The sequence below is a fragment of the Tursiops truncatus genome, chromosome 1, assembly GCF_011762595.2.
Source record: "Tursiops truncatus isolate mTurTru1 chromosome 1, mTurTru1.mat.Y, whole genome shotgun sequence".
In the NCBI taxonomy this organism is placed as follows: Eukaryota; Metazoa; Chordata; class Mammalia; order Artiodactyla; family Delphinidae; genus Tursiops; species Tursiops truncatus.
In genome coordinates this window covers 173,516,028-173,525,499 of record NC_047034.1, presented here as the reverse complement: position 1 = coordinate 173,525,499, position 9,472 = coordinate 173,516,028, and positions in this window count along the sequence as shown.

Below are 9,472 nucleotides of genomic sequence, written 5' to 3'. Positions count from 1 at the left end.
AATTTCCCACAGGCCTGGCTATGGAGGGAGGGGTAGTGGGGGAGGGGCGGGAAAGTAGAGAAGAAAGGAGGCTGTTTCAGGAAGTGAAGGGGGCTGGTACAGAGCTCAGCCTTGGGTGATTTGACGGCATAGAGGTGGGATCCCTCACCAACCTGGGGCATTAGGGAGGGCTTCCTGGAGGAGGAGGCCTGTTGCTGACCCTGACAGTTCTCCTCACCTGATCTCCACATTGGGCTTTAGAAAGATTCATGGAGGTTTCTTAGTTATTGCAAGTAGCCTGGAATTAAAATAACAGTGTCCATTAATGGACCACTTTTCAGCTCCATCAGATACCCTCACACACATAATTCCATCTCATTCTTCTAATAAGCCTTGAGGTAGACTGGGCAGGTCTACTGTCTCTTCTACCAGGTGGAGCTCTGAGAGCAGGCAACTGACCCAGGTCACACCTGTTCAGTGTCAGCTGGGACCTGAGCCAGCCTCCGAATCCAAGCGCAGGGCTGTCACCCACAGTCACCGTTTACTGAGCACTGCCACATGCCACACATGCCCTGCACTATCCTTCTCCTGTCACAGCAGCTCAACCACATGGTACCTCGACAGCCAGTTCACAGATGAAGAAACGGAGGCTCAGACACGTTAAGCTATTTGTCCAGGGTCACACAGCTGGCAGATGTGGGTCAGGAACTGGACGCAGGCCTTTCGGGCTCAATGTTCACTATTTCCCAGTCTCCCACCCCAGCCCTTCAGTGCTCCTTCCACCGCTGCCCTATTGTTCTCCCAGCACTTCGAGCCACCTGCAGGTGGGCACTAGACAGGTCAGTCCCCAGCCCTGAGAACACAGCAATGAGCTGTTGGACTTTCGCTCCACCCCCAATGTGTGGCCATAGGAAGTATGGGTTTAGAAGCACAGGCCCAGAGGTTCCCGGGCCTGGGTTAAATCTCAGCTCTGTTCTGTACCGGCCATGTGGCCTTGGGCTGGTCACTGAACTCAGCTTGGTTCCTTGTTTGTTGTACCCTCGTTTGTTGTACGCGGGTACGATCACTGTACTCGCCTTCCTGTGTTCTAATGGGTATAAATCAGCTACCACTGTGTCTCCTTAAGGTAAATTAACATACTCGCCTCCGGGATCACCTGACTGATGGTTAAACAAGAGACTGCCTCCACCCTCACAACCGCTGAATCAGAATCCCCGGAGGAGGGGGGCGGGGTCTGGACCTCCTGCATTGGCAACAAGTTCTGCGTGTCCCACCAGGTTTAATGCCGCAGATTCTGAGAACGATGGTCACGGCAGGGACTGGAAATAAGCATCCCCAGCCTCAGCCGGACCCCCGAGTCAGGCGGCGGCCCTGGGGTCTCGAGTTCGCATTAAGCAGCATCTCTGGTGATTTCTTTGAGCATCAGGCTGCGCCTGGCCCTTGGTCACTGCTGGGAGAGGGGAGGCCCGCTCCAGAAATGGACTCCTTCCAGGAGCTTCGCAGATCCTGTTGGAACTGGCAGGCCACCTGTGTCCGGTGAGAAACGAACAGAGAGGTGCTGGGGGCGGGGATCAGGAAACGGAATCCCGCGGCCGCCTGTGGCAGCCGCACGAGGAATGAGAACTGTCTCGAATTCCCAGGGAGGGTTTGTCTCGAATTCGCGGGGACGGCGGTGGAGACTCTGGCGGGGGCTGGAGGCAGCCCGCCGCGGAGCGAGCAGGCCTGGAAGCGGGTCGGCCCAGGAACCAGGCTGCGGTGTCACTGCCCACCAAACCCAAGATCTGCGCGCGCCGAGAGGAGGGAGCCGGCGAGGGGGATCCCGAGCGCCCCCGAGGCTGCGATGCTAACAGCCGCCAGCAGAGGGAGCCCTTCTCGCGCTGCGGCTCCAAGGCCCCAAGGGGAGCCAGGTGCTCCTGCTTACGGCTGATGAAGGTCAAAAGGAGCCCCGAGGCCACAGAGCTGCTCGGTCGAGGGTGTGGAAGGCAGGTTCTTGGGCTCCCTGCTCCAACAGGGAAGCTTGGCACCCTCCTTGGTGTGAGGTGAAGGCAGAGAAGCAGTGGTCTGGGTGGGATGTCCAGCTCCGTCTCACCCGCTGGGTCCTGGGGGGCGGAGGTCCATTAGGCCGGGGTCTAGGAGCTTCAGAATGCCCCAGCAGCTTTGCCTCCCCACGGCGCAGCTGAGACGCTGACCCCCAGCTCCCGGTGACCGGTGCCCCAGCAGGCGCCCTGGCCCCTGTCTGCCCCGATTTACCCCCCGCTGGTGGGGGTGGGGCAGGACGCGCCCAGCCAGGTGGGAAATGGACCCTGCAGCCTGTCCCAGATGGATGGAGCGCAAAGTAAGTTTGTCTCTTCTCTTCCTGATCTGCCCTCTACTCCAGCTGCTGGTCAGATAATGGGCAGGTTTGCTGTAGGGTGAAGCAGAGGACGGTCACTCCCGGTCATGTGCCTCCTGGGGTCCCTGCAGGGTCTGGGGGAAGGGTGCTGGTGGGCACTGAGTCAGCACTTGCACAAATCTAAGAATGACGGTCTTCCTAAATTTCGTACGCTAAACGCCTTACCTGTCTCCTCCTAGCCCTGTCCTGGCAGCCTGTGGTCCTGTGTGTACCTCTCTGAATCCCATCATGTCACTCTAAAAACCCTCCAAGGATTTTTTTGTGCACCAACTCCCTTTTCTGGTTCAGAAGCCCCTCTGGCCCCAGGCTCCCCTGCAGACCCCTCTCTCCCTCCCTGCCCTTTCTATTCTAGCCATAGCGATTGTCTTTCTGCTCTCTTCTGCCACAGGGCCTTTGCATGTACAAATCCTTCTGCCTGCAATGGTTTTCCCTCCAATAGCCACATGGCTCTCAGCCTAAATGTTGTCTCCTTAGCTTCCTTTCCCGACTACTCAGTCACCTGGTTTTGTTGACTGTTTTCTACGACCTATGATGCTGTAGTTTCTCAGCTTCCCTAGAATGTCAGCCCCACGGGAGCAGAGGAACCTTATCTGTCCATCTTCTTGTTGGCCACGATGTCCAACACCCAGACAGGGCTTTAGGATTCACTGTGCGATCCGTTGAGAGGTATCCCTGGGGTAAGATGTCCTCATCAAGAGGAGCCCTTAATGAGCTTGGGATCTAATGCAGGTGTGTGAAAATGCTGGTTTGCAGCCTCCAAGCTGGGTAGAACATTCTGCCCGATTCTCAACCATGGGCTGCTTCTGTGGCCAGAGGGGAAATGGGGGGGGTGTTTTCTTTTAAATGTCACTGCTTCAGAAGTAGGGTTGCCAGATAAGATCCAGCATGCCCGGTTAAGTTTGCATTTCAGATAAATAAGGAGTGACTTTTTAAAGTATAACTGTGTTCCAAATATAGTAGGGGGCATACTTATACTAAAAAAAAATTTGTTGTTGATTTGAAATGAAAATGTAGAACTGAGCGTCCTCTATTTACATTTGCTAAAAGCTGGCAAGCCTGTTCGTCGGGCTAAGGCCCTCCTCGATGCCCTTCTCTTCTGGGACATCTTGCCAGGGGTTCCAGCTGGTCACTGCACACTCGTCAGCCAGCCGTGGCCCTCAGCCCAGCCCCCGCTCTTAATTACAGCTCGAGCCTTGGATGCGAAGGTCACCAAATGTCAAGTGGGGCCCTGAGGACTGTTTAAGTGGCTCTTGACGCCTGCCTGCATCGTGGGGTTGTGACTCTGACCTTTGCTTGATGTGTAAGGTTTTTTTTGTTGTTTAAAGCCACCTTACCTTTCTTGCCATCTGATGCAAAAGATGCCTTGACAGAGGGGCAAGCGAGTGGAGCAGTTCGGGCATCGGCTGGCAGGATGTTGCCAAATGCCATCATTCTTGGGCAAGGAAGGAAGGAAGGGCTCCTACAGCTGTGGGCCCCCCTGCCCCTCCACAGACAAGGCTGGGTGAGCCCTTCCGAACCAGCTGTTGCGTGGTCCACATCAGCTCCATCTTACCTAAGTGCTGCTCTCAGGTGCTGCTGGCAGGGTTAAGGTGCAGGGAGAGGGAGGGCAGGGGCGTGGAGCTCACAACTGCTCATGCTGGGGCCCAGGAAAGGGCAGCCTGTACTGTGGGCCATCCATGCCTCTGGGACTTCTTAGGCCTGGGTTGTGCCCAGCTGCTAGTGAATGCTTAACCTGCGTGTGCTACCTCGGCACTGAGGCGTGGCGCCAATGCTTGTGTGTTTCCTTAAACAGCGAATTTTTATTTTTATTTTATTTTTTTGGCCGCACCAAGCAGCGCACAGGATCTTAGTTCCCCAACCAGGGATCAAACCCATGCCCCCTACAGTGGAGGTGCAGAGTCTTAACCATTGGACTGCCAGGGAAGTCCTGCATTTTTAATTTTTTAACTAGAAAATGTACATTATAATAACTTGAGAAAAATAGAGAAAGTCCCAAGAAATCCCCAGTCACCAATGGACTTTTTTAGTACCTAATCCTTCAGATTTTTATGTAAACAAATCTTAGCTAACCGGCTGTGCCACCAACCTGCTGTGTGACCTCGAAACCTTATTGAACCTCTCTGTGTCTCAGTTTCCTCTGTACAGTAGACATGATTGTAGCCCGTGGAAGAGAGAGTTGAGTCTAGAGTAGGTGTGGGCCTCAGGGCATATGCAGGATCTGAGGCTTTGGTCTATGAACCTCATCAAACAGCCCCTCCCAGCTCTCCCCAAGGGTGCATCGCTTGTTCCTTGCCAGGTTTACTGTAACCCGTTTCTAAGTCCTGGAGTCCAGACAGCTTTTACTTGTGCGCTCTCCCACAATGGATGCATCAGTCAGGGCTGTTTATGCGGTGGTAACAAACAGACCCTTAGTGGCTGATAAGTGCTTATTTCTTGTTGCCATTGCGTGTCGATGGTGGATTGGCTAGCGACTGCTTCCAAATTTGCTAACTCCTGGATCAGTAACGAGGCAGACAAAGCAGCTGTTATCTTTTATTATTTTTTTAAACTTACCGTAAAACAAAACACAGATGCAAAAACAACCAAAAAAAATCACACAAAACCTATGTATAGCTTGGTGAATTATATCAATTCCCTCCTAACTACCATCCAGGACAGGAACGGAACTTTGCCAGTCACCCAGTCCCAATCCTAGCTGCCCTCTCTCCCTCCAAAAGTAACTGCTGACTTTCATAATGATGACTTCCTTGTATTTTGGAGTTAAACTTTTAGTTCAACTTTTAACTTCATTTTGAGGTTAATTGTAGGTTCATGTGTAGTTGTAGGAAAATAATACAAAGATCCCAGGTATCCCTTGTCCAATTTCCCCCAATGGTAATTATGGTATAACAGTTACACAGCCCGGAGATTGACGCTGATACCGTCAAGATACAGAGCATTTCCGTCACCACAGAGAGCCCTCTCGTGGCCCTTTTCTGTCCACTGCAACCTCCCTCCCTCCCCGTGCCTCCTCTTTAACTCCTGACGACCACTAATCTGTTCTCCATCTCTATCTTTGTCATTTCAAGAATGTTCTATAAATGGAGTCATACAGTATGTACCCACTTGGGATTCGCTTTTTTCACTCAGCCTAATTCTCTGGAGATTCATCCAGGTTGTTAGGTGTTTCAATACTTTGCTCCTTTCTATTGCTGAGTAGGGTTCCATGGTGTGGATATATCACTATATATCACACTGCAAGGCATCTGGGTTGTTTCTAGTTTTGGATTATGACGAATAATGCTGTTAGAAACTCTTGTGTACAGATATTTATGTGAATGTGGTTTTCATTTCTCTGGGATAAATTCTTGGGAGTGTGACTGTAGAGTTGCAGGCTTACTTTTGTTTTGAAGAAATTGGCAAACTGTTTTCCAAAGTGGCTGGACTCTTACATTTTCCATCGTATGAGTGATCCACTTTCCCTGCATCCTTGACAGTATTTGGTGTTGTCACTATTTATTTTAGCCATTGTGATTTTAATCTGTATTTCCCTGATGGCTTTTGATGCAGATCTTTTCGTGTGCTTATTTACCATCTGTATATCCTCTTTGGTGAAATGTCTGCTCATGTCTTTTGCCCAGGTTCTAATTGGATTGTTTGTTTTTTGCTATTGAGTTTTGAGGGTTCTGTATATACTCTAGACTGTAGTTCTAGAATTTGAATTCAATTCTAGCATTTGAATTTGTATTTGCAGATATTTTCTTCTAGTCTGAAGCTCGTCTTTTTGTCCTTTTATTTATTTATTTAATTTATTTATTTTTGGCTGCATTGGGTCTTCGTTGCTACGTGCGGGCTTTTCTCTAGTTGTGGAGAGCCGGGGCTACTCTTGGTTGCAGTGTGCAGGCTTCTCATTGCGGTGGCTTCTCTTGTTGTGGAGCACGGGCTCTAGACGCGCGGGCTTCAGTAGTTGTGGCTCATGGGCTCTAGGGCACAGCCTCAGTAGTTGTGGCACACAAGCTTAGTTGCTCCGCGACATGTGGGATCTTCCTGGACCAGGGCTCGAACCCGTGTCCCCTGCATTGGCAGGCGGATTCTTAACCACTGCACCACCAGGGAAGCCCCTTTTTGTCCCTTTAACAGGGGTTTTCACAAAGTAAAAGTTTCTAATTTTGATGAAGTCCAATTTACCAATTTATCCTTTTATGAGTCATGTCTTTGGTGTCAAATCTAACAGCTCTTTGCCCTAGCTCCCCAAGAATTTCTCCTATGTTTTCTTTTTCTTAATTTTTATTTTTTCTTCCAGTTTTATTGAGATAAATTAAAATACAACACTGTATAAGTTTAAGGTATACAGCATAATGATTTGACTTACATACATTATGACGGGATCACCACAATAAGTTTAGCAAACATCTGTCATCTCATATAGATGCAAAATTAAAGAGAGAGGAAAAAGATTTTCTTGTGATGAGAACTCTTTGGATCTACTCTCTTAACAACTTTCATACATAACATACAGCCGTGTTCATTATATTAATCATGTTGTACGTTACATCCCTACGACTTATTTATCTAATAACTGAAACTCTGTACCTTTGGACCACCTTCACCCAATTCCTCCTCTCCTCAACCCCTGCCGCTGGTAACCACCAATCTGATTTCCTTTTCTATGAGTTTGTTTGTTTGTTTTTGAAGTATAGTTCACCTACACCTCTATGTTATTTTCTGGCACACAACATGGTGATTCAATATTTCTGTACGTTACAAATTGATCACCACAATAAGCCTACTTACCGTCTGTCACCAAAGATGTTACATTATTATTGACTCTATTAAAACATTATTATATTTTCTTCACTAAAAGTTTCATGTTTTACACTTAAGCTGGTGATCCATTTTTTTTTTTTGTTTGTTTTTTGTTTTCTGTTATGTTGACTGTGAGTACCACCGTAATATTCATTAAATCACAGTTTGAAGAGGAAAATTTTTACCACTCTTCAACTGCTAATTTTTTTTTTAACATCTTTATTGGAGTATAATTGCTTTACAATGGTATGTTAGTTTCAGCTTCACAACAAAATGAATCAGTTATATATATACATATGTTCCCATATCTCTTCCCGCTTGCGTCTCCCTCCCTCCCACCCTCCCTATCCCACCCCTCCAGGCGGTCACAAAGCACCGAGCTGATCTCCCTGTGCTATGCGGCTGCTTCCCACTAGCTATCTACCTTACGTTTGGTAGTGTATATATGTCCATGCCTCTTTATCGCTTTGTCACCGTTTACCCTTCCCCCTCCCCATAGCCTCAAGTCCATTCTCTAGTAAGTCTGTGTCTTTATTCCTGTTTCACCCCTAGGTTTTTCATGACATTTTTTTTTCTTAGATTCCATATATATGTGTTAGCATACGGTATTTGTCTCTCTCTTTCTGACTTACTTCACTCTGTATGACAGACTCTAGGTCTATCCACCTCATTACAAATAGCTCAATTTCGTCTCTTTTTATGGCTGAGTAATAGTCCATTGTATATATGTGCCACATCTTCTTTATCCATTCATCCGATGATGGACACTTAGGTTGTTTCCATCTCTGGGCTATTGTAAATAGAGCTGCAATGAACATTTTGGTACATGACTCTTTTTGAATTATGGTTTTCTCAGGGTATATGCCCAGTAGTGGGATTGCTGGGTCATATGGTAGTTCTATTTGTAGCTTTTTAAGGAACCTCCATACTGTTCTCCATAGTGGCTGTATCAATTTACATTCCCACCAACAGTGTAAGAGGGTTCCCTTTTCTCCACACCCTCTCCAGCATTTATTGTTTATAGATTTTTTGATGATGGCCATTCTGACTGGTGTGAGATGATATCTCATTGTAGTTTTGATTTGCATTTCTGTAATGATTAATGATGTTGAGCATTCTTTCATGTGTTTGTTGGCACTCTGTATATCTTCTTTGGAGAAATGTCTATGTAGGTCTTCTGCCCATTTTTGGATTGGGTTGTTTGTTTTTTTGTTATTAAGCTACATGAGCTGCTTATAAATTTTGGAGATCAATCCTTTGTCAGTTGCTTCATTTGCAAATATTTTCTCCCATTCTGAGGGTTGTCTTTTGGTCTTCTTTATGGTTTCCTTTGCTGCGCAAAAGCTTTTAAGTTTCATTAGGTCCCATTTGTTTACTTTTGTTTTTATTTCCATTTCTCTAGGAGGTGGGTCAAAAAGGACCTTGCTGTGATTTATGTCATAGAGTGTTCTGCCTATGTTTTCCTCTAAGAGTTTGATAGTTTCTGGCCTTACATTTAGGTCTTTAATCCATTTTGAGCTTATTTTTGTGTATGGTGTTAGGGAGTGATCTAATTTCATACTTTTACATGTAGCTGTCCAGTTTTCCCAGCACCATTTATTGAATAGGCTGTCCTTTCTCCACTGTACATTTCTGCCTCCTTTGTCAAAGATAAGGTGACCATATGTGCGTGGGTTTATCTCTGGGCTTTCTATCCTGTTCCATTGATCTATCTTTCTGTTTTTGTGCCAGTACCATACCGTCTTGATAACTGTAGCTTTGTAGTATAGTCTGAAGTCTGGGAGCCTGATTCCTCCAGTTCCTTCTTTCGTTCTCAAGATTGCTTTGGCTATTCGGGGTCTTTTGTGTTTCCATACAAATTGCAAAATTTTTTGTTCTAGTTCTGTGAAAAATGCCAGTGGTAGTTTGATAGGGATTGCATTGAATCTATAGATTGCTTTCGGTAGTAGAGTCATTTTCACAATGTTGATTCTTCCAATCCAAGAACATGGTATATCTCTCCATCTATTTGTGTCATCTTTAATTTCTTTCATCAGTGTCTTATAATTTTCTGCATACAGATCTTTTGTCTCCTTAGGTAGGTTTATTCCTAGATATTTTATTCTTTTTGTTGCAATGGTAAATGGGAGTGTTTTCTTGATTTCACTTTCAGATTTTTCATCATTAGTATATAGGAATGCCAGAGATTTCTGTGCATTAATTTTGTATCCTGCCACTTTACCAAATTCATTGATTAGCTCTAGTAGTTTTCTGGTAGCATCTTTAGGGTTCTCTATGTATAGGATCATGTCATCTGCAAACAGTGACAGCTTTACT